General features: G+C 40.9%; 1 pseudogene; it reads left to right on the forward strand.

The window, feature by feature from the left end:
- The first annotated feature begins 1,792 nt into the window (after nt 1-1,792).
- LOC123484457 lies at nt 1,793-18,059 on the forward strand (annotated as a pseudogene).
- The last annotated feature ends 7,725 nt before the right edge of the window (nt 18,060-25,784 follow it).

Consider the following 25,784-nt stretch of genomic DNA (forward strand, 5'->3'; position numbering starts at 1 on the left):
CTATCTTAACATTTGTCGAAGGGAAGGATGCGATGAGTAACGAGCAACAGTAGTTCCGGTGCTTTGGTTTTCCGTCACTGGTTATTTCGACGTATCAGGTTTGGGTGGTGCTTAATTTGGGCGTGGGGGTTTCAAGAAATGAAAGGGGCATCTGACACAATTACATAATATTTTAGTTCTGCGTTTCTGAGATTAGGGAAGAATACAATTTTATTTTGTCAGATTTCTGCACATCTAACATTAATTCAAATAAAGCATAGTATGAAATTCCATGAAGATGAAACAAATGTACTCCCCCAAAAAACTATTTGAGAGAGCTTAGAGAGAAGCTTAGAGAGAGTGAGCTGGGTAGAGAACACATTGTGACAACGCAATTGTCCTTGAGAGTAGAGTTAGGTTATCCCACCGCTCATCCAAAATCATACACAATGAACATGGCATGCACACACACACACACACACACACACACACACACACACACACACACACACACACACACACACACACACACACACACAGCATCTGTTGGGTTTTCATCAGGATAATCAGCTGTCTGGATTCCCCTCCATAGACCAAATCTGGCACAGTACTAAAGTCAACCTCAACCTACAGGGAGCAATAATTAAAGGTATGTTAATGACTGTAATAACCATATCAGTGTACTCCTTTCATATCCCAGCAAGGCAAACTGTCTAATTAAATGTCCTCCTGTAGCTCAGTTGGTAGAGCATGGCGCTTGCAACGCAAGGGTTGTGGGTTCGTTTCCCACGGGGGGCCAGTATGAAAAATGTATGCACTCACTAATTAGAAGTGGCTCTGGATAAGAGCGTCTGCTAAATGACTCAAATGTAAATGTAGATGATAAGTCCTGAATCCTGATCGATGTAAATCCCCTGTAATACCTACTCCTGCCACTAGCTGTTTAGCATTCTTTATAACTAATGATTTACTAAATACTATACACAAGTTTATACTGAACCCATACCTTTCTACTCAATAATCAAACATCAAATGTTTTGGAAATGTGTCTGTACCTTGGAATCCTGTAGATTTGTTCAGTTCCTTAGTAACCCTCATGTAAGAGTGCATCATATAATGTTATGTAACCTAATGTTACTCATTGACTGGTTTTACCTTGAACTCAGGGCATCAACACTATCTAGTCAAAATATGGTTGTGTGCTATGTGCACACCAATCTCTCACGCAAAGTCCATGCTATGTATGGATGGGAGCCAGATGTGTCTGAAGACATGTGGAGGTGTTAGCAGAATGAAAGGTCAAGGGTCACAGACAACAGCTGACTAGGATGATGGTGGCATATGGTGACAGACACCAGACATTTACCCAGAGATGTCCCCACCAACCCACCTTTGGCCACCTGAATGAATATGGTTTTGCCCCATTTCACAAATAACAGCAATTAATAATCCTATGCTGTAATAAACAACCCATTAGTAAAATTGCTTAAACTGATATCAAATAAGTTAGACATATTTACTTAATATTTGTTAGTGAGTATTGTAGTAAGGTCATTTCCGATTTGTTAAACAAATGTACTTTCACTATGAACGTGACTTCAAATAGGTAAAAGAACATTGGGAAACCCTGTAATTATTTGCTTGTACCCTTATCACATCGAACCTTTGCATCCCACGAGGACGTGGGAGACATCTCCATGTGACTCGGCACGTTTTTTTCTCCAGGAATCCAAGAATATATCCCACACTATCTCCCACCTCAAAATCAACCAATGAAAAGGTTCCACACAATGTTGAGTGGCACTATCTCACTCCCTCATGCTATCTCTTAACTCTATCTATCGTTGCCTGCTTTGATTATTTCTAAACTCTCCACCAGACTGCACCTGCCAGACCTGTTTGTGGATCATGCATACCAAAGGAAGTACAGAATGGTAAATGTTATTTTCTTCTTCATATTTCACACATTAGACAATATTTCCAGTTCAATTGATTGGTTTACTAAGCATAACCACAACTTTGATGCAGGGATGACAGTGAATACACACATTTCGATTTGTTTCCCATAAATTATGAAACGAAAATGGAATTGTTACATATATTCAATAAGTTTGTTTAAAACAAACATACTAGCAGTTATAAAGGCTTTATGAGGGACTTACTAAGGAACATTTGAAAATGTGAATCTGAGGGGAATAAACAGTCACAGAGAGTCATAGACTGCAGGTTAGCAGGATATGATAGTTATTATTCAGTCTTGCTTTTGAATACACACACATTCCGAGGGGGCCTATATCAGAACAACTTACAAGTCAGGTCACATGCTGTGCACTCAGTGAATACAAGAGGCTAAATTGGATTTGAATTGGAAACAGGCTATGTTAAAATACCACTCAGGGGTTGACAATCTGTGGAACAATTGCTTTGAATATGTTTCCTCAGGTCAGGCACCCCATTTCAAAAGAGCAGTGAGATCTCCTCACTTGTTTCAGTTATTCCTCCCATGCCTCCATTGATTTATTAGTTGGAGTTATTCCTGTTTGATCATAATGAAGGAAAACGAAACTGTTCCTTATTCGAATTTGTTGCGTTGTAACTTGTAATAAGGTGTGCACTTCTAATTTGATATTAAGACATAAAAAGACAACATCCATAAAGTTTGTGTGAAATGTAATAGATATTTTCTCTTACTTTGATTGTATGTCCCCTGTCAAGATAATATTTTATAACACCATAGAACCTTTACCAAGGCTTCTTAGAAGTTGTCTTACACAATATAACCTTAGGTATATACTTTGGATATACAGTGCCTTCAGAAAGTATTCACACCCCTCAACTTTTTCCACATTTTGTTGTGTTACAGCCTGAATTTAAAATAGATTAAATTGAGAGTTTATGTCACTGGTCTACACACAATATCCCATATTGTCAAAGTGAAATTGTGTTTTTAGACATTTTTACTTGAGTCAATAAGTATTCAACCCCTTTGTTATGGCAAGCCTAAATAAGTTCAGGAGTAAAAATGTGCTTAGTTGAATGGACTCACTCTGTGTGTAATACTAGCGTTTAACATGATTTTTGAATGACTACCTTATCTCTGTACCCGACACATACAATTATCTGTAAGGTCCCTCAGTCGAGCAGTGAATTTCAAACACAGATTCAACCACAAAGACCAGGGAAGTTTTCCAATGCCTCGCAAAGAAGGGCACCTATTGGTGGATGGTGTATCAATACACCCAGTCACTACAAAGATACAAGAGTCCTTCCTAAGTTGCCGGAGAGGAAGGAAACCACTCAGGGATTTCACCATGAGGCCAGTGGTGACATTAAAATAGTTACAGAGTTTAATGGCTGTGATAGGAGAAAACTGAGGATAGATCAACAACATTGTAGTTATTCCACAATACTAACCTAACTGACAGAGAGAAAAGAAGGAAGCCTATACAGAATATAAATATTCCAAAACATGCATCCTGTTTGCAACAAGGCACTAAAGTTATACTGCAAAAAAAATTGCTAAGCAATTCACTGTTCAAAGCTCTTAGAGATTTACCCAGAAAGACTCACAGCTGTAATCACTGCTAAAGGTGTTTCTATAAGGTATTGACTCAAATCAAATCAAATGTTATTTTTCACATGCGCCGAATACAACAGGTATAGACCTTACCGTGAAATGCTTACTTACAAGCCCTTAACAAACAATGCAGTTCAAGAAATAGAGTTAAGAAAATATTTACTAAATAAGCTAAAGTAAAAAATAAAAAGTAACACAATAAAATAACAATAACGAGGCTATATACAGAGGGCACCGGTACCGAATCAATGTGCGAGGGTACAGGTTAGTCAAGGTAATTTTTTTTGGGGGGGTGGGGGGTGGATTCAATATAAATAGTCTGGGTGGCCATTTGATTAATTGTTCAGCAGTCTTATGGCTTGGGGGTAGAAGCTGTTAAGGAGCCTTTTGGACCTAGACTTGGCGCTCCGGTACTGCTTGTCATGCGATAGCAGAGTGAACACTCTATGACTTGGGTGACTGGAGTCTTTGACAATTGTTTGGGCCTTCCTCTGGGGTGTGAATACTTATGTAAATGAGGTATTTCTGTATTTAATTGTCAATAAATTAGCAAAAATGTCACTTTGTCATTATGGGTTATTGTGTGTAGATGGTTGAGAAAAAAAAAAGTCATTCCTTTTGAATTCAGGCTGTAACACAACAAAATGTGGAATAAGTCAAGGGGTATAAATACTTTCTGAAGGCATTGTAAACAAAGATGTAAGTAGATATGTTATCTCATCTACCGTGCGTCATTTTTCGATGATAAAGAATATTGTTCCTAGAAGGATACAGTCAGTATCTTCTTCATCTATTGCAAGTGTGTTTTAGTTCTATCTAACCAATTATAAAGTTGAGCAATACCTTACTCCATTGCCCAATTCACTTAATTGCCCAATTCAAAATTAACTGCTTGTCACTACCACCTAGGGACTTGTTCTGAAAGGGATATAGAAGGTGTTACACAATATGGCAAAAGAAGATTCACATAGTCTATCAGAAGGTAAGGTGGAACTATTACCATATTGCTCATACCTAATCCTTTCATATCCACATTACATTTTGAGTGGTAGAGACAAGGGGTTAATTTGGAATTAAGCCTCTGTCTCTACATCAGGGGTAGGCAACTAGATTCAGCCGCGGGCCATTTTTATCGGAGCGGATGGTTGGGGGGCCAGAACATAATTAAAATAATTTATGCACTGCAAATTGACCACAACTAAGCCCAAAACTAGATTTGTATTTGAAAATAACAATCATTTCATGCCTTGATTAAATGAAGACACGATCACGTCTCTTTTTTTATTTGTGGGAATGCTTGGGAACAGATTTCCTAAATTAAACACATTTTTTGCTGAATTCCTGGTGATTTTACTGTCTTTTTTTTACCAAAAAGTAAAATCCCCCCCAAAAAACACATTTGCGGGCCGGTTTTGGCCCGTGGGCCACCTGTTGCCAACCCCTGCTCTACATGGTGTGTAGTCAGGCAGTCCATTTAAAAATAATGACATGAGTGTCATCTCTCCTAGCTGTTGCTCTTTTGAAGACTACAATCAGACGACAGAATGGCTTCTGAGCCGGACGAGACACAGGCCTAAGATCGCAGTTGTGTGTGGCTCTGGCCTGGGCCTTCTCGCCGACGGTGTTACCAACAAACAGACCTTCCCTTACGCAGATATCCCCAACTTCCCCGTCAGCACAGGTGAGATGACGTCACTGTCACAAACATATAATGTGTCATGATAATATTGATATGAGACTAATTATAGTATAATGTAGTCTCTACCCAGCAAACAGGTGAACCTGTGTAGTGCTCTTAATTATGCCTGCACAGCTGAGGAATTTACATTTTCCTCAATGATTCCGCTGACACACCATTGCAGCTAAGTATTTTATTATTTACATGCTGAAATGCATTTGGGATTTCTGTGTGTGTTTGTCAAAATGTTGCAAGGCTTAACAAATCATAACCAGCTAGCGGGAAAATGAACCAAGAATGAATAACTACGCCCCATGAATAAAATATTATAACTTGAGTAAAAATAGGCCCTAATATCTGCCACATGGAATTCTTATTATGATCTCATGGACATATTTAAATATTCATCATGTGGAGGTGAATATAAAATGTCTTCATAAGCGCTCAAATGTTCATTTTCCTATTATCATTAGAGTAAGGTGGGTCTTTGTCTTTGCAGAAAAACCATAGCCTCCTGTCTAGTAACCAGCTTTTGTTGTGTCTTTGGACAACAATACCATCATGAATAAACAAATGAGAAGCCTTGAATTAACATTATTTGACAATGTTGCCTTCATTAGACAGAGCTGACATTTTTTAAATTACCTTCAATTCAGGTTTGGTTTGTGTTGCAGTCTTCCCCATTATCTTCTAGTTAATTTAAGCTTGTCAGAGAGAAGCCCATTGAAAACACTAATCGATGTTCAGTGCAGCACTAGCCTTCTCGTTTTGGTCAATTAAATGGAGAGCAAAATGATTCGCAAACATTCTAAATGAGTGTGATTTCAGACAATACAAATATTGTTGTTTGCCTGTGAACAGGTGCTATGCTGTGGGAACCTGTAACAGCAAACAAATACAGTTTTATTGCCTATCCAATAACCTTTAAAAACATAGGGCCAGATTAAATCAAATCCAAAAAACATAACACATAGCAGTATCCAAATAAAGGCTTTGATAACCAGTATGATAGTGCATCCTTAGAAATACATTATTTGTTTGGTCACTCACACCAAATCTTTATAAAACGACATCCAGTTACACTCATTAAAACAAGTTAATGCAGCAATGGAATGGATTCTGAAGTAACTTCAATGGAATGAGTAATAACTGGCACCATCCTCCCCCTAAACTTCCCTCTGCCATCCATCAACCTCTGACAGAAGAGAAGAAAGTCAGTGTTGTAATGATTCAGGTCCTAGCTCACTACGCAACACTTTTCAACAAATCGTCTCTGACAAAACTCAGGGTCAAATGAACATAATCTCCACACCACCAAACATAACTCTGCTGTAGTCTCAGCCATCATCCCCACTATAAAGAAGGGTACTAAACAGACAATTACAGTTTACATTTGACTGTGGATGACTTACACTCATATTTCAATAGCACAGATACTGTTCCTAAACTGCATGCTCTCCTGAGTATTACAGTGCATTCGGAAAGTATTCAGACCCCTTTACTTTTTCCACATTTTGTTATTTTAAGGCCTTATTCTAAAATGGATAAAATAAAAAAATTTCCTCATCAATCTACACACAATACCCCATAATGACAAAGCGAAAATCTTTGCAAATGTATTCAAAATAAAAAACAGAAATACCTTATATACATAAGTATTCAGACCCTTTCCTATGAGACTCGAAATTGAGCTCAGGTGCATCCTTCCATTGACCATCCTTGAGATGTTTCTAAAACTTGATTGGAGTCCACCTGTGGTAAATTCAATTGATTGGACATGATTTGGAAAGGCACACATCTGTCTATATAAGGTCCCACAGTTGACAGTGCATGTCAGAGCAAGAACCAGGCATGAGGTTGAAGGAATTGTCTGTAGAGCTCCGAGACAGGATTGTGTCGATGCACAGATCTGGGGAAGGGTACCCCAACATTTCTGCAGCATTGAAGGTCCCCAAGAACACAGTGGCCTCCATCGTTCTTAAATGGACGTTTGGAACCACCAAGACTCTTCCTAGAGCTGGCCGCCCGTCCAAACTGAGCAATCGGGGGAGAAGGGCCTTGGTCAGGGAGTTGACCAAGAACCTGATGGTCACTGACAGAGCACCAGAGTTCCTCTGTGGAGATGGGAGAACCTTCCATAAGGACAACCATCTCTGCAGCACTCCATCAATCAGGCCTTTATGGTAGAGTGGCCAGACGGAAGCCACTCCTCAGTAAAAGACACATGACAGCCCACTTGGAGTTTGTCAAAAGGCACCTAAAGGACTCTCAGACCATGAGAAACAAGATTCTCTGGTCTGATGAAACCAAGATTGAACTCTTTGGCCTGAATGCCAAGCGTCACGTCTGGAGGAAACCTGGCACAATCCCTACGGTGAAGCATGGTGGTGGCAGCATCATGCTGTGTGGATGTTTTTCAGCGGCAGGGACTGGGAGACTAGTCAGGATCGAGGGAAAGATGAACGGCGCAAAGTACAGAGAGATCCTTGATAAAAACCTGCTACAAAGCGCTCAGGACCTCAGACTGGGGTGAAGGGTTCACCTTCCAACAGGACAACAACCCTAAGCACACAGCCAAGACAACGCAGGAGTGGCTTCAGGACAAGTCTCTGAATTCTGAATGTCCTTGAGTGGTCCAGCCAGAGCCCGGACATGAACCCGATCAAACATCTCTGGAGAGACCTGAAAATACCTGTGCAGCGACACGCTCCCCATCCAACCTGACAGAGCTTGAGAGGATCTGCAGAGAAGAATGGGAGAAACTCCCCAAATACAAGTGTGCCAAGATTGTAGCGTCATACCCAAGAAGACTTGAGGCTGTAATCGCTACCAAAGGCGCTTCAATAAAGTACTGAGTGAAGGGTCTGGATACTTATGTAAATGAATATAGACATTTTGTTTTTGTAGTTTTTTTGCAAAAATGTCAAAAAACCTGTTTTTGCATTGTTATTATGGGATACTGTGTGTAGATTGTTGAGGGGAAAAAAACGATTTAATCAATTTTAGAATAAGGCTGTAACGTAACAAAATGTGGAAAAAGTCAATGGGTCTGAATACTTTCCAAATGCACTGTATATAGTCTATGTGTGATCTACGTAGTCTATGTGTGGTCCTCTGTAGCTCAGCTGGTAGAGCACGACGCTTGTAACGCCAAGGTAGTGGGTTCGATCCCCGGGACCAACCATACACAAAAAATGTATGCATGCATGACTGTAAGTCACTTTGGATAAAAGCGTCTGCTAAATGGCATATTATTATTATGTGACATTATAAACTGGGTGGTTCGAGCCCTGAATGCTGATTGACAAAAACATTTGTTTTTACTGTTCTAATTACATTGGTAACCAGTTTATAATAGCAATAAGGCACCCCAGGGATTTGTGCTATATGGCCAACATACCACGGCTAATGGCTGTATCCAGGCACTCTGCATTGCGTCGTGCATAAGAACAGCCATTAGCCGTGGTATATTGGTCACATACCACACCTCCTCGGGCCTTATTGCTTAAGTATAGGCTTTGTGATCTGTTCTATTATTTATTTTCAACTGCAAACACACTTATCTCATTCATATTCCATAACCATGCATTTTGAGTATCTACTACAGCATATGGAGGGTAGGTCCCATTGTATGTATGTACACAGTGGTCCATGCAGAGCGTATTTCAATACAGCAGTATGAAAAACACAAATCAGACATCTTCTGTGAAATTAAACATGAATAAAACATCAATTCACTGTTTGTATTTTCTAACCCTACATGAGACATGCTGTATCGCTAACCTCCCGTGACAGAATATGCTGGTGTTCTGTGTCTCTCGCAGTCCCGGGTCATGAGGGGTGTCTGGTGTTTGGTATTCTAAAAGGCAAATCCTGCGTCTTCATGCAGGGAAGATTCCATCTCTACGAGGGCTATTCACTCTGTAAGGTAAGTCCAAATACAGTGTCTGACCGATGAACAGGTAATAATATAATAATATATGCCATTTAGCAGATGCTTTTATCCAAAGCGAATTACAGTCATGCGGGCATATACTTTACATATATGGGTGGTCCCAGGAATCGAACCTACTACCCTGACATTACAAGATTCATGTTCTACCAACTGAGCTACAAAATGAGCTACAAAGGACCACAAACATTTAGAGACTCCCAAATGTTACACATATCCATCTATATTATTTTGGTATAGGCCACATTTTAAACATCCAACATTGACATTTGCTTTACACTACTACTGTTTCTACTCTTTTACCTTGCTGCTCTACCCTTTGAGATCAGGGAAACATCACATTCAACCCAGTCTCTGCTCATTTATAACTCTTACATATTCCTGTTACGGCGAGACAAATATTAATCACCAGTGTGTGCGCTTTGCTTATATTAGCCATCATAAAGAAGGAAAAGAGTCAAACTAAATGGGTCCTTTCTTTTGGAACGCTAAACACTCTCCATTGTGGCTCAGCAAGGTCATGTTAACTGAAGGAGCACTCCTCCTATTTGTATAACCGAGAGGGGCTGGCAGCTCCGGCCTTGGCCCATTAACTTTATCTGTCACAATCAGGAAAGTCGGACGATAGCTGAAACCAGCCTGGGAACTGCTGACTCTGCACAAGGCTGTATATTTTAACAAACAAAGTTTAGGACAGGGTCGCCACTGATCTGGGCACTGTTTCTTAAAAATGCATCAATGAGGTCATTGTTGGGTCATTCAGTGTGAATTGAACAAAATGCCAATGAAATGTAGTATTTTTCAGAAACTTGTACAAAGAAATGTCATTTAAGAATGAAGCAATTTTCTCAAACCGCTTGTAAGGATGTTGGGCCAAATGGTGAGTGGATGAGAGGTATGTACCAGCAGGCGTTTATGGCACCTGTGTTGTGACACTTGTTTGTATATAAAATAATTTCAAAGCAGCAACTTTCTATATGTAGGTTTTTGCTTGGTCACGACTTACAGCCCCAGTCAACCAGTCAATCAGTTGTAGCACTGCATATTTATGATGTCACTCCAGAGTTAAATGAGTCCTTTCCTTACACTGTTTTGATTAAGACAGCATAACTGCAACCCTCTCTAGACCCTCTAGACCAGGTCTGCCCAACCCTGTTCCTGGACAGCTACCGTCCTGTAGGTTTTTGCTACAACCCTAATCTAGCACACCTGATTCTAATAATTAGCAGGTTGATAAGATTAATCAGGTTAGTAACACCTGGGGTTGGAACGAAAACCTACAGGAGGGTAGCTCTCCAGGAACAGGGTTTGGCAACCCTGCTCTAGACCCTTGTTACCCTTGGTAAATTGCTATGGAATCTTCTGTTGTCCGGAGTGTGCGAGGGGAATTCTCAGAGCAATTGCGACGTTGACAACATGACATGATGTATTAGAGTCAACCATCATGGCTGCCGGACACCGGCACATTAGTGATGCGCAGGCTTTTTGGGCTTTCACTTAGGGTCACCACATTGTACCTGTCAATCAATAGCACTAGTAAAAAAAAAAAAAGACATTGCTCATTCTCATCCTTGATTCTGAATATTCCAGACAATCATTAGTTCCTATTGACCTAGATTTCATTGGACAGCGAAAGTATAGACATATTATATAACAGTCTATGACAACAGCAGGAGACAGTCTAAAGATGTGTAATTATGATGAGATATGGAAGCAGCATCTCTACCTCCCAGGTGCTAGACAGTAGACATGTTATCAGGTTCTCATTGACTGTGACCACAGAGGAGGGCTTAGGTTGCAGCCTCGCCATTGGACATTCAGAAGTATCTTACACCGCAAGAGGCTTTGGTGACAGTTTATAGGGAGAGAGAGAGAACGACAGACCAAATTATGCCCTCAATTTAAAAAACAATTGAATGACAAAGCTGTAAACATTATCTTAAATATAAACCATGAACTTAATGTCAAGTGTGGCTCAGTGGGTAGAGCATGGGTTGTGGGTTCGATTCCCATGGGGGACCAGTACGAAAAAGTACGAAGCTTGTAACGCCAGGGTAGTGGGTTCGATCCCCGGGACCACCCATACGTAAAAATGTATGCGCACATGACTGTAAGTTGCTCTGGATAAGAGTGTCTGCTAAATTACAAAAATGTAAAATGTAGTGTATTTAATATGAGGGTTTCAGCATGAAATATCATTTATATATTTTTTACAAACGTTTATTTATTTTACTATGTCAATATGTATTTGTTGTCAATGTGTTGCCGTCAAACTGGTTGCAGTTGTGAAAAAAGTAAATAGTTGGAAGAGTTGCAGAGTTAATTGAAAATAATGCCATTGTTGATTAGATGCTTTTTTCATTAATTCGGCTATTTTCTCCTGAACCATATGGTCTATCTACTAGAAACACATGGACAATATGGACACCGATATAATAAATTAATACTTTATATGAATAAAAAAAATGTTTTATTCAAGTATAAAATACCAAAGTTACAGTACATTGCCATAGATGTTCTGTTAATTAATAAAATTACAGAAAATTCCAGTAACTTTGGTAAATTACCGGTAGCTTTGCAACCCTAGTCACGGTAGATAGGTTTCCTATCTTGAGGGCTGACTGAGCATGCAGCACAACGTGTAAGGTGTTAGAGAAGAACAGGTGTGATTAAAGTGAATGTTGGACCGCTTTCCTATGGCTCAGTACACCAGACAAGGCGACAAATCGATTTCTGCTAAATTTACCCGAGCACATGCAACCGATACAGCTGTGGTTTCATTCTGCCATCTGCCCGCTCTCTGTCTGTCTCTTTGTCTTTCTCCCTGTCTCTTTCTCCCATTCTCTCCCTTCTTTTCTCTCTCTCTTTCTTAATTTCTCTTTCACCCCACCCCCACCACCACCACCACACAATCTCACACTCTCCACTCTCATCTCCACACACCTCTCCATGTCTTCCCTGTTCTGCTCCCTTTCTTTCCCAACATTATCAGACAGCAGTCCAGTATGTGTGACAGGGACACCAGGGTGTCCATACACTCCATCAGCCCAGGGACACATCCATGAGTCATTGTATCTGACACCTCCGACACCAACATCACACCACTCTCACAAGAGTTTAGGTAAAGACAAAACAAATACAGACATGTTGCAGCGAGAATTCTCAGTCAATATCTAGAAGGAGTGGTGATGCTACTAGTTTGCTACCAATTGTATATCTCCCTTTTCATACTCCTATATTTTATGATACACTTTCTTATTAATGGGTTGTTTACATCAAGTGCCTGGTACATAGCAGAAAAGCAATATGGTTTTGCTTTGTGGAATCGCAAACACACTCACACAAGTGCTCTCTCCCTCCCTCCCCCCTGATTTGTAATCAGGGTGTGAGCTGTTATCTCTCCTCTCAGTGTGTCGGTAGGAGATGCATGGCAAGGTTAATTAGCTGGCTTGCTTCGTTAGCCCTCCCTGACCTCCTCTCTCTCTGTGAGTGGTGCCTTTCATACAAACTGCTAGCATGCAGCTGGAGTTAGCCTTGGCGCTAGTTCTGTATTGTATAGTGGCTGTTATTGGAGCCTGCTGAGTGTTATTGGCATGCATGTTTAATTAAGATAAACATGTATACACACAAAAACATCACATATCCTATGCCACACACAAATACACATGCCAGGTGAGGCAAGGACAGACATGGAGGGAGGGAGGCTAGAAAGGTGATCTGGCATAAATATATTCCCCAGTTGCCACTCCTAGCTTGCAAGCTGACAGAAATTTGCATTTTCATGAGTCACTCACACACACACACACGCACACACTGTTAATGGATGTTGCTGGTCTGACTTACATGTAGGATCTTAATTTGATCCAGTTTGCTACAGCAGGAAAATAACAAGGCATTTTAATTATTATGTGGATTATATTTAATGCAAAGAACAAAAATAGGACAGCACTCTGGTGAATGAACTTAAATGAAAATATCTTTATTGCAGCACTCAAATACACTACAAGTTAAACATTTCCTGCATTTCAGTAAAGTTCTCCTGCAACACAGTGATCAAATTAAGATCCTACATCTGTACCCTATTTGGCATTTCTATATCAAGATCCTGAATTCATAAACCCCCCAAAGAGAAGTGAGTGTGACAGAGTTACAAGTTGTGGTTGCATGCTTGTGGCAGATTGTATGCACATCATCTCTTGGACAAAGAATGGTCCAAGAGAGGTCAGAGAATAATACAAACATTTTATGTCTAATTTCTCCTCTTCCCCTTAATGGTACAATAAAGTGTTTGTAACATTCTCCTCACCTCTCCCCTCCTTTCCTCTCTTCTCTATTTATCTCTCCCTCCCTTTCTCTCTAACTCCCTTTTCCTGTTCACTCGTCCACTCCTTTCTCCTCCCCTCATCTATACTCATATTTATCTTGCTTTCTCTCTCTGACTCTCTTCCCACCTATATTTCTCTCCTCTCCCTCTCCATCTCCCTCCTCTTCTCACCCAGGTCACATTCCCGGTCCGGATCTTCAAGCTGTTGGGCGTGGAGACCCTCATTGTGACTAATGCCTCAGGGGGCCTGTGTCCGGACTTCAAAGTGGGCGACATCATGCTCATTAAGGACCACATTAATCTGCCAGGCTTCGCCGGCCAGCACCCTCTGTGCGGCCCCAATGATGAACGGTACAACCAGAGACAGGGAGACAGAAAGATTGAGGGAAGAAAGGGGAGACAAGGGTAGAGAGGGGGAGGTAAGGAGAGAGGGGGAGGGGTGGAGGAGGGCACGGCACCCACTGTGCAGCTCCAATGATGAACGATACAGGCAGAGAGATGGAGAGAGGCAGGGAAGAGGGACGGGAAGAGGGACGGAGAGAGGGGTGGGGGGTGGGGGAGAGTGGAAGTGATGGAGGGAGAGTCAGGGAGAGAGGGAGAGTGGGGGAGAGAGGTTGAAAAATGTAGTATAGTCTGAAGCACGAAGGTGGGAGGAGAGAAGGAAAGAGAGAGGGTTGCAGTCAGTGAGAGAACTGAAATACTCCCAGGAAGGGGAAGCAGGGGGAGGGAGAGGGAGAGGGAGAGGGAGAGGAAGCAGGGAGAGGGAGAGGGAGAGGGAGAGGGAGAGGGAGAGGGAGAGGGAGAGGGAGAGGGAGAGGGAGAGGGGAAGAAATACATACTCTTCAGGTGATCTATCTAGCTCATGAGGTTACATGGAACCTGTAATACAGATTTTCCCTTTACAGCTAGGAGGTTGTAGATTAATGACAAATATATTGTATGTTGACTAGTAAAGTGATTTCCAAGCATTGTGCTCAGAGAGCTACAGGGAACTGCCAACATAATGGAAACGCTTGAGTAAATGAGGAATACAAAGTATATTGAAAGCAGGTGCTTCCACACAGGTGTGGTTCCTGAGTTAATTAAGCAGATAACATCCCATCATGCTGAGGGTCATGTATATAAATGCTGGGCAGGCTATTATTTTGGCTACCATGGCTCTGCCCCAATAGGATGACAATGCCCCCATCCACCGGGCACGAGTGGTCGGTCACTGAATGGTTTGATGAGCATGAAAACAATGTAAATCATATGTCATGGCCGTCTCAGTCATCAGATCTCAACCCAATTGAACGGCGCCTGAGACAGCGTTTTCCACCACCATCAACAAAACACCAAATGATTGAATTTCTCGTGGAAGAATGGTGTCGCATCCCTCCAATAGAGTTCCAGACACTTGTAGAATCTATGCCAAGGTGCATTGAAGCTGTTCTGGCTCGTGGTGGCCCAATGCCCTATTAAGACACTTTATGTTGGTGTTTCCTTTATGTTGGCAGTTGCCTGTATTCTCTGTATACTAACATATAACTGTATTATATTACAGTATTATTCATATTATTAATAGTAGCAGATTATTGGTAGATTAGGAGCGATGCATTGCAATAGTATTTGCTCCATATGTCCCATCGATAAACCAGTATTGATTGGCTGTGCTCTGCTCCAGGTTTGGGATCCGGTTCCCCTGCATGTCAGATGCCTACAGTAAGGACCTGAGGAAGCTAGCTCTGGATATCAGCCATGAGCTGGACTATACCAACTTTGTGCGGGAAGGGGTGTACTGCATGGTGAGCGGGCCCAACTTCGAGACCATCGCTGAGGCACGCATGTTACAGGCGGTGCGACTCTGTGGGTGAGTGGAGACAACACAGGCCTACGGCTACAACCACAAACAGGTTTTCATCACCAGAACTGGCTATGACTCGAGCAACAAATTACAGTTAATTTTAGGAAATGGTTCAATTTAAGTTTAAAGGGACAATAACTAGATATTTAATACAACTTGTGTTTCAAAATGCTGGATCAAGATCAAGCATCAACTCAGGAAGGGGATGTTTTGTCAGAGAGCCAAGTGACCACCAGCCCACAACACGGTTTAACGGCAATATAAACACAGACGAGGCTTGCTCACTCTCCTTTTCCCCTTTGTAGTTCATTAACACTGCTCTAATTGGACCTCCCTCGTAAAAAAACCCCTGCTGAGCTCGTTAATAAATGATGGTGCTAGCTCTGCTAACAGAGCCGACTCATGCTAATTAGCTTAGCGATTAGGTCAACAGATAGACCAACAGGCTGCTACATGCTGTGATGCTAATTGGTCTGATGATTTGATCCAGGATCAAAATAAAACACAAACAAATATCTGTAACAATGTACAGTGGGCGGAACTAACGCATGACCTCTTTCATTATCCACTCTCCCTAAGAACATGTATTTTGCCGGCTTATTACCTTAAGAGCTTGTTGTTGTTGTAGCCAAGCGATGACAAAGCAAAGCCATTTTGGTTCCTTGTTTTGGTGACCTATTGCGTTATTACTCCTGTGAGTGTTATCTTTAATGTGAGAGTCGAATTCAGGCCTGCCAATCCATCATTTTTTATATGGTGTTTTTTCTTTACCATGCTTGAGTTTCAGCTTAGTGGAGGCTGTGTTTGAGTGAGTGAGTCCTTTGGTTTAATAAGTATTTTGAATATATATGCTTTTTGGTTATGCCTGTAAAACATGTTTCGTCCTTGCATTCGTACAGTATGTGCCTGTGTACGTTGTATCCATGTTTTTAGCATGGTTTTAATGATGTGTGAGATCTGGCCTGTGTTCCCATAAAATACTAACAGTGGGAATGGGACCAAAGCTCAGGACCAAAGCTCAGGGAATGGGACCAAAGCTCAGGGGGCAATACACAAAGGGGATTATTAATGATGCAGCATACTATAACCACCTCTCCACACACACACATACACACACGCATGACCCAGTGCCACCCACATCCCCGTTGGATGTTTTTCCATTTCCATGTATTTTTTCTCTGCCCCTCCCCTCCCCTCACCCTCCCACCCCTCTCTCTGCCAACCTCCGATCCTGTCCCCGTCTACACTCCCCACCCCATTTCCTCTACCCCATAGGCATGAGTACGGTCCCAGAGGTGACAGTGGCCAAGCACTGTGGCCTGAGGGTCTTTGGTCTCTCTCTCATCACCAACAAGGTATTGATTGACTTCTCTTATTGCTGTATATCGTTGTATGTACCTTATCTGCACACACTGTGAACAGCACAGCATTTCTATTCTGTCATCTGTTGACTAGTTATTGAGTATGGTACAGGAGCATCTTGATGTATTTTTATTACCATCGTGAAGGTCTCCCTGGACTACAGCCGTGAAGAGAAGGTGAACCATGAGGAGGTCCTGGAGATCAGCAAGATGAGGGCGGAGCATCTGCAGATGATGCTCAACACGCTTATTGCCCGTTCCCACCAGCTGGACGAGGGTATCAACGTCAACTGAAGGAGGGGGGATGGAGATAGAGAAAGAGACAGGCAGAGAGACATACTCAAATGTTGAAGCACACTCTCTCTCCCACACAGACACACACACAGAAATGTACACACACGTGCACACATGCACACGTACATACCATTCACCTTGAATATTTACATAAATCAACCACCCATGATGAAAGAATTTAGTCAATTTTTCTAGTTTAATAAAATATTCTAAAGCCTTTTTTTTTTTACAAGAACCAGTGTGTTAAAAAATGTAAAAGCTTATTTGATGATAGGGCACTGATATGAGAATATTGAATGCTCCTATTTAACATCAGCTGAAGAGGTGCCACTACCTGAGAGAGAGAGAGAGAGAGAGAGAGAGAGAGAGAGAGAGAGAGAGAGAGAGAGAGAGAGAGAGAGAGAGAGAGAGAGAGAGAGAAGCATTTAATGACAAATAGTGGACGAAAAGATATACAACTGAACTATTGTACAGATGATGGTGCTTTTCACTTCAAATTCCTCCTGCTATTCAGAGCTAGTGGCAGAAAAAACACGTCCCAGATTATTATATTTATACAGTGCTTGCTTTTTTGTTATTATCATGTTTGTTTCCCCTGTTTATAACGAGAATCAAACAATTATTTCTGTGAGTCATTGTGTTTACCACATAACACGAGTCTGTTTCATAGAGTTGATGAAAAACTACTCTTTTCATGCTAAACAATTAGTGTTACGAGTTAGTATGACTGCAATAACAGTGAGAGCTTATGTAGAAATTATATGTTTGTTGTAAGAATTTACACTGCAACAGAAAAAACGTACAGAAAAACTTGGTATCTTGCCAAAGCAAACGCTCTGTTCACTGCCTTGCCTTACAGTAAATCGAAGTGCATTCATCTATAAAGAAAACACTGCCATCTTTCACAGGGCTCCTCAGCCAATATGGTGCAGTGGTACCTTCTGCACTGTAGTGATAAGCTTAGAGAACACTGATGTGTTCGTAACAAGGTTTTCCCATTGTAAATATATAGATACATATATAAATAAACGTACAGTAGATATAGATCATAGACAGACTGTTATTGTGTTTATTTGCGTCTGTGTGTGTTCGTCAGTGCATTTGTGCGTGCGTGTGAATAGTGGGGCGGCAGGTAGACTAGCGGTTAAGAGCGTTGGGCCAGTAACTGAAAGGCCACTGGTTCGAATCCCCGAGCCGACTAGGTGAAAAATCTGTTGACGTGCCCTTGAGCAAGGCAATTAACCCTTATTGCTCCTGTAAGTTGCTCTGGATAAGAGCGTCTGCTAAATAACTAAAATGTAGTACATTGGTGTGTGTGTGTAAAAATGGGGTAAATCAAGGTTAAACCAATCTATTCAGGGTCAGGCTCAAAGTAACCATGGGGATATAACCACATTGGATGTTCAGGAATTCTGACCTTGTACATTGGCTAGTAGTAAAGGAGTCTGTAGAAGAAAAGTAGCTCTCCTCTAAGACAGTGGTAAAGGAGAGTGTAGAAGAAGAGTAGCCCTCCTCTAAGACAGTGGTAAAGGATCCAGTAGAAGAGGAGTAGCCCTCCCCTAAGACAGTAGTAAAGGAAGCAGTGCTCAGCTTGAAGAGACAATCATCTCTCATTGTATACAATAGACAAGACCAGGGGTGGCTGATTCTGGTTGTGGAGGGCCTTAGTGTCATAGGCTATTGTTACAGTCAGTCCAGGGCTCGTAGTCACAAAGTGTCAGAGTAGGATCGTTAGCTAGGATCAGTTTAGTCTTTTAGATCAAAATAAATTTGATTATATGGCCAGGTGGCTTTGTGTATATGGAACCTGAACTAACACATCTGATTTAACTAATCATTATTGTGAGAGGAAACAAAAATAGCTCTTGCCACCTTATTTGTGAGTATTTAAAGTTGTATGCAGAGCAATACTTTACAATATTGAAACAGTATGGTTGACCATCTTTATTTAGACCTGGGACCTGTTTAGCTGAGTGTATTATAAAGTAGCTAATACACTATTAATAAACTAATCATAATATGAATCTCCCAGGGCTTTCTGTCATCCTTAAGACATTTACATTTTAGTCATTTAGCAGACGCTCTTATCCAGAGCGACTTACAGTTAGTGAGTGCATACATTTTCATACTGGCCCCCCGTGGGAATTGAACCCACAACCCTGGCGTTGCAAGTGCCATGCTCTACCAACTGAGCTACACTGGACTCAGACATCATTAAGATGGATCAGTGGCTTTTCACACCCTGTTCATTTAGAAACTCCATTATAAACTCCCCACAGAAATCATTCATGCTAACCTGGCAGGCCAAACAAGGCCGGAGGAGAAGGCTTTCGATCTAAATCTTCCCTTTCAATTTTCATCCTCTCATGAGAAGGAATAGTGGCAGTTTCCTCCTTACCTTCCAGTCATTACCAAGGAATACAAATGTTCTCCAGTATTACCAAAGACCCCATTAAAATTGGCAACATGAATAATTAGCAAATTATTGTAATTACACCAAAACTATTACCTTATAATCCAAAGGGGAAGTTAATTTATTAACAGGCTAATGTCGCAGTTTATCAGAGAGAGAGAGAGAGGTGATGTTTGCGTGTTTTTCAAATCAAATCAAAATCAAATCAAATTTTATTGGTCACATGCGCCGAATACAACAGGTGCAGACATCACAGTGAAATGCTTACTTACAGCCCTTAACCAACAGTGCATTTATTTTTTACAAAAAAAGTAAAAATAAAACAACAACAAAAAAAGTGTTGAGAAAAAAAAGAGCAGAAGTAAAATAAAATAACAGTAGGGAGGCTATATATACAGGGGGTACCGTTGCAGAGTCAATGTGCGGGGGCACCGGCTAGTTGAGGTAGTTGAGGTAATATGTACATGTGGGTAGAGTTAAAGTGACTATGCATAAATAATTAACAGAGTAGCAGCAGCGTAAAAAGGATGGGGTGGGGGGGCAGTGCAAATAGTCCGGGTAGCCATGATTAGCTGTTCAGGAGTCTTATGGCTTGGGGGTAGAAGCTGTTGAGAAGTCTTTTGGACCTAGACTTGGCACTCCGGTACCGCTTGCCGTGCGGTAGCAGAGAGAACAGTCTATGACTAGGGTGGCTGGAGTCTTTGACAATTTTGAGGGCCTTCCTCTGACACCGCCTGGTATAGAGGTCCTGGATGGCAGGAAGCTTGGCCCCAGTGATGTACTGTGCCGTACGCACCACCCTCTGTAGTGCCTTGCGGTCGGAGGCCAAGCAGTTGCCATACCAGGCGGTGATGCAACCAGTCAGGATGCTCTCGATGGTGCAGCTGTAGAATTTTTTGAGGATCTTCTCCTTTCTCTGTGTTGATTGCCCTACATTGATGACTTGTATTGATGCTTAATGAGTTTGGTGATGTACAAAAATGTAAGCAGTATTTATTTAAAAATATTCAACAGGACATGCTACTGCATTCTGTCCTTTAGAATGTCAATCAATCAATCAATCAAATGTATTTTGTAAAACAGTAACGGCCTAGAAAAGCAGTAGCACATTGTTAAGGAAAAACTCATTAGAATGAAACAACCTGGATATGAACCAAGCTCAGAGGGAAGGCCCATCCTCTTCTGGCTGTATGGAATGGGTTTTTTGGATTATGATAAGGTAACGCCACAAATTAGCAGAACACTTTCCTCTTGATAAACAAATAAATGTCTAACATTAACATCAGTATTCAGATTATATTCAGAATCATTATTGAAGCCAATTACCTTTAATCAGTAGTAATATTGTAATGAAATGTACATTGTTCGCAATTAATCCAAATCCTTTCAAGGCAGACAGACAATGTTTGTTCTATAGTGCATCAACAACAGAGTATTTACCATTAACACTAATTACAATCAGATCTTATTCATTATTCTCAGACTTGGGTTAATGGGACATTTATTTGTTTTCTTATCAATTAGCTCATTAGTCAAGTCAGTTAGTACACATTTTGATATCTGCTCAAACTTGAATTAGGAATAAATTGGAGGGTAAGTGCAAGGATACAGTGCCTTGCAAAAGTACTCATCCCCCTTGGCGTTTTTCCTATTTTGTTGCATTACAACCTGTAATTTAAATGGATTTTTATTTGGATTTCATGTAATGGACATACACAAAATAGTCCAAATTGGTGAAGTGAAATGAAAAAAATAACTTGTTTCAAAGAATTCGAAATAATATATAACGGAAAAGTGGTGCGTGCATATGTATTCACCCCCTTTGCTATGAAGCCCTTAAATAAGATCTGTTGCAACAAATTACCTTCAGAAGTCACATAATTAATTAAATATAGTGTCACATGATCTGTCACATGATCTCAGTATATATACACCTGTTCCGAAAGGCCCCAGAGTCTGCAACACCACTAAGCAAGGGGCACCACCAAGCAAGCGGCACCATGAAGACCAAGGAGCTCTCCAAACAGGTCAGGGACAAAGTTGTGGAGAAGTACAGATCAGGGTTGGGTTATAAAAAAATATCTGAAACTTTGAACATCCCACGGAGCACCATTAAATCCATTATTAAAAAATGGAAAGAATATGGCACCACAACAAACCTGCCGAGAGGGCTGCCCACCAAAACTCACGGACCAGGCAAGGAGGGCATTAATCAGAGAGGCAACAAAGAGACCAAAGATAACCCTGAAGGAGCTGCAAAGCTCCACAGCGGAGATTGGAGTATCTGTCCATAGGACCACTTTAAGCCGTACACTCCACAGAGCTGGGCTTTACAGAAGAGTGGCCAGAAAAAAGCCATTGCTTAAAGAAAAAAATAAGCAAACACGTTTGGTGTTCCCCAAAAGGCATGTGGGAGACTCCCCAAACATATGGAAGAAGGTACTCTGGTAAGATTATACTAAAATTGAGCTTTTTGGCCATCAAGGAAAATGCAATGTCTGGCGCAATCCCAACACCTCTCATCACCCCCAGAACACCATCCCCACAGTGAAGCATGGTGGTGGCAGCATGATGCTGTGGGGATGTTTTTCATAGGCAGGGACTGGGAAACTGGTCAGAATTTAAGGAATTATGGATGGCGCTAAATACAGTGAAATTCTTGAGGGAAACCTGTTTCAGTCTTCCAGAGATTTGAGACTGGGACGGAGGTTCAACTTCCAGCAGGACAATGACCCTAAGCATACTGCTAAAGCAACACTCGAGTGGTTTAAGGGAAAACATTTAAATGTCTTGGAATGCTGTTGTTTTATTTTTACTTTTTTTGTTAAAAATAAATGCACTGTTGGTTAAGGGCTGTAAGTAAGCATTTCACTGTAATGTCTGCACCTGTTGTATTCGGCGCTTGTGACCAATAAAAATTGATTTGATTTGATTTGATTTGAATGGGCTAGTCAAAGCCCAGACGTCAATCCAATTGAGAATCTGTGGTATGACTTAAAGATTGCTGTACACCAGCGGAACACATCCAACTTGAAGGAGCTGGAGCAGTTTTGCCTTGAAGAATGGGCAAAAATCCCAGTGGCTACATGTGCCAAGTTTATAGAGACATACCCCAAGAGACTTGCAGCTGTAATTGCTGCAAAAGGTGGCACTACAAAGTATTGACTTTCGGGGGATGAATAGTTATGCACGCTCAAGTTTTCTGTTTTTTTTGTCTTATTTCTTGTTTGTTTCACACACAAAAAATATTTGCATCTTCAAAGTGGTAGGCATGTTGTGTAAATCAAATGATACAAACCTCCAAAAAATCCATTTTAATTCCAGGTTGTAAGGCAACAAAATAAGAAAAATGCCAAGGGGGGTGAATACTTTTGCAAGCCACTGTAAGTGGAGGATAATGTTCCAGTTATGCTTGTGTCTTAAATCAGAATATGGTCTTCAATGTTTACATTTGTGTAGCTTCCCAGTATCTAAAGGGTCAATCCACCTCATAAAGGACAAGACAGAGGATTCTCAGATTGTTCTGAAACTGTTTTTGTTGTTAGAAACAGGTAAGATTAGCATCCCTACAACATTATTTTGTTGAAATATAATTTGATCTCTGAGAAATTAAGCTAATTGATTGCACACAAAATGTGCATCTTAATTTATAGGATTATTATAGTATTCAATAAATATAGTACCTATCATCCAATTTTGACCAAACTTTTTCTAACAATGAGTTCGACATGTGGAATCCAAAGAAATGTTAAAAAGCCACCCACGGACCCCCCACACCAATCCCACCCCATACATATACTATCAGTTCTCTATGTTTGCCAAGTAGTATGGAACTGAAGCTCTGAGTATTGTTTGTTCTACCTAGGTAAAATATTCTTAGTGAATTTGGTGATGTTTTTTTCCCCCTGTTCAGAGAAATTAGTCATTGGAGTTGTTAGGTTTGTCCCATCCTACATTTAGATACTACCCTGTTCTGACCTGGTGCTGTTCCAGGTGATTTCATTTTTAAGAACACCCCCCTCCCCCCACTTCAATGTTAAAGGTATAGTTCACCCAAATTACAAAATGACATTGGTTTCCTTATCAATTAGCTCATTAGCCAAGTCAGTTAGTACACATTTTGATATCTGCTCAAACTTGAATTTGGAATAAATTGGAGGGTAAGTGCAAGGATAAGTGGAGGATAATGTTCCAGTTATGCTTGTATCTTAAATCAGAATATGACCTTCAACGTTTACGTTTGTGTAGCTTGGTTTCCTTACCCTGTAAGAAGTCTATGGACAAGGTATGACAGCAATCCATGCTTTGGTTTTGTTGTCTAAGGTTTCAAATGCAAACTTATACTACCGGTCAAAAGTTTTAGAACATCTACTCATTCAAGGGTTTTTCTTTATATTTACTATTTTCTACATTGTAGAATAATAGTGAAGACATCAAAACTATGAAATAACACATATGGAATCATGTAGTAACCAAAAAAGTGTTAAACAAATCAAAGTATATTTTATATTTGAGATTCTTCAAATAGCCACCCTTTGCTTTGATGACAGCTTTGCACACTCTTGGCATTCTCTCAACCAGCTTCATGAGGTAGTCACCTGGAATGCATTTCAATTAACAGGTGTGCCTTCTTAAAAGTTAATTTGTGGAATTTCTTTCCTTCTTAATGCGTTTGAGCCAATCAGTTGTGTTGTGACAACGTAGGGGGGGTATACAGAAGATAGTCCTATTTCGTAAAAGACCAAGTCCATATTATGGCAAGAACAGCTCAAATAAGCAAAGAGAAACGACAATCCATCATTACTTTAAGACATGAAGGTCAGTCAATCCGGAAAATGTCAAGAACTTTGAAAGTTTCTTCAAGTGCAGTCGCAAAAACCATCAAGCGCTATGATGAAACTGGCTCTCATGAGGACCGCCACAGGAATGGAAGACCCAGAGTTACCTCTGCTGCAGAGGATAAGTTCATTAGAGTTACCAGCCTCAGAAATTGCAGCCCAAATAAATGCTTCACAGAGTTCAAGTAACAGACACATCTCAACATCAACTGTTCAGAGGAGACTGCGTGAATCAGGCCTTCATGGTCGAATTGCTGCAAAGAAACCACTACTAAAGGACACCAATAAGAAGAAGAGACTTGCTTGGGCCAAGAAACACAAGCAATGGACCGGTGGATATTTGTCCTTTGGTCTGGAGTCCAAATTGGAGATTTTTGGTTCCAACCGCCGTGTCTTTGTGAGACACGGTGTGGGTGAACGGATGATCTCCACATGTGTATTTCCCACTGTAAAGCATGGAGGAGGAGGTGTTATGGTGTGGTGGTGCTTTGCTGGTGACACTGTCTGTGATTTCTTTAGAATTCAAGGCACACTTCACCAGCATGGCTACCACAGCATTCTGCAGCAATACGCCATCCCATCAGGTTTGGGCTTAGTGGGACTATCATTTGTTTTTCAACAGGACAATGACCCAACATAACCTCCAGGCTGTGTAAGGGCTATTTTACCAAGAAGGAGAGTGATGAAGTGCTGCATCAGATGACCTGGCCTCAACAATCCCCCGACCTCAACCAAATTGAGATGGTTTGGGATGAGTCGGACCGCAGAGTGAAGGAAAAGCAGCCAACAATAATAGCCAACAATAATACAAATAAAGAAAAACCCTTGAATGAGTAGGTGTTCTAAAACTTTTGACCGGTAGTGTATATTAGCATTTTCACGCTTTCAACTCATCGTAAAGTATCTAAATATGGATTGTGTAACTCAATGATGTTATTCATAGATGATTTGGATATGAAGCGCAACAATTTTAATATAGGTACCATTGGCATGCATTGGATTTGTGCCACAAATGCTAAAAAGTTGGCATTTGAAACAGTGGCCAGGTAAACAAAACCAAAGAATGGGTTGCTGTCATACCTTGTCCATAAACTGCTTACAGGGTATTTTGTTATTTAGAGGGTGCTGTTCCTAACAGTAGGATGGTGCTGTTCCTAACAGCAGGAACAGCACTTTCTAGTGGTCAAAGCCTGATAATATCAGTATGTAGGATGGGACATAACCTAACAACTTCAACGACTAATTTCTCTGAAAAAGTAAAAAAAACTGAACTCAGAGCCGCAGCTCCATACTACTTGTCAAACATAGAGAACAGAAACTGTACAGTCGTTGTTGGGGTGGGATTGACGTGGGTTGTGGTGGGTCCTTGGGTAGCTTTTGACCATTTCTTTGGATTCCTCATTTATAACTCATTGTTAGAAAAAAGTTAGGTACTGTTAGGTACTATATTTATTGAATATTATATGAATCCTATTAATTAAAATAGCCAATTTGGGTGCAATCAATTAGCTTAATTTCTCAGAGA

This window comes from Coregonus clupeaformis, unplaced genomic scaffold (genome assembly GCF_020615455.1).
Source record: "Coregonus clupeaformis isolate EN_2021a unplaced genomic scaffold, ASM2061545v1 scaf0322, whole genome shotgun sequence".
Classification (NCBI taxonomy): domain Eukaryota; kingdom Metazoa; phylum Chordata; class Actinopteri; order Salmoniformes; family Salmonidae; genus Coregonus; species Coregonus clupeaformis.